The sequence below is a fragment of the Belonocnema kinseyi genome, chromosome 7 (genome assembly GCF_010883055.1).
Source record: "Belonocnema kinseyi isolate 2016_QV_RU_SX_M_011 chromosome 7, B_treatae_v1, whole genome shotgun sequence".
In the NCBI taxonomy this organism is placed as follows: domain Eukaryota; kingdom Metazoa; phylum Arthropoda; class Insecta; order Hymenoptera; family Cynipidae; genus Belonocnema; species Belonocnema kinseyi.
Genome location: NC_046663.1, coordinates 88,388,872 through 88,389,930, shown reverse-complemented (window position 1 = coordinate 88,389,930; position 1,059 = coordinate 88,388,872).

The window sequence follows — 1,059 nt, the reverse complement described above, 5'->3', positions numbered from 1 at the left end:
CTGTTCGAACCCGCGTTGCCTAGCTTGTTAAGGCGCTGTAAATTTGAGGGCCTTCCCCGTTGCTTGCTCGTACCTAAATCCGCTACCCTCCCCACCCGGGTCAACTTCTCGGCAATTTCATCACCGCTGCTGTCACTGCGATCAACGGCACCCATCCCCCCACTTTCAATGCTTTTAGCAACATCAGCTGTTACAGCCACTACGGTTTTCTGTTCTGTGCGATCGTCCAGTAACTGTTGCCCTCTGGCGTCTGTTTGTGGACTTCGCGTCGTCGGTATCCTACCTTACCCAAAGCTCTGTGACGTTTCCCGCCTTTATTACCTACCTCTTGCCCCCCTGACCAAGCAACTATTTTTTCACTCCTAACCTCAAAAACTTCACACGCTCCAAATTTTCACCTCAAACCTCGTTCCAGGCATCAACGTGCCTGCTTGAATCTTTTCCCCAATTGTTTGCGGAGGGATGACTCCGGCCATGAGGGATTGGGTGACGCCTCTTTCAACCTACAGTTCTCCCACAGAATATATCTCCTGAAGAGCGCGTTTACAGCATTATTTTCGGCTCACTCGGGATTCACTCTCAGTCCCTGGTTTATATTATTCTCGATCCGAGACCACCATCTTTATTACGTTTATTACGTTTTTTACAGGTTTTGTTACGTATAATACGTCAGAAACCTCGAGTGACGCGTCACTGCACAACCCTGGTTACAATTGAACTAAAGCCCATTTGAACTAAAACAGTTGGAAAACCACTGATACATGATCCAACAAACCATGGTTCCGCCAATTCGATGCTCAAATATGTTCGACTTGGAGTGACTTGGAGTGAACCGACGCCCCCCACCATACTCACTGCATTGACGCGAATGGAAGGGGAAGCCAACTGCCGCACTCGATCCAAGGTGTCAGAAAGGTCGGGTGCCCTAGGATGCCGACACGGCATCCTAGGGATCCGACACGGAGCGACCCAAGGACAACCGCCTTCTGCATTTTTCCCGCAAGTGTTCTAGCATATTGTTGACACGCAGGGATGCTTCTTAGGCTATTAGCAAGTGAA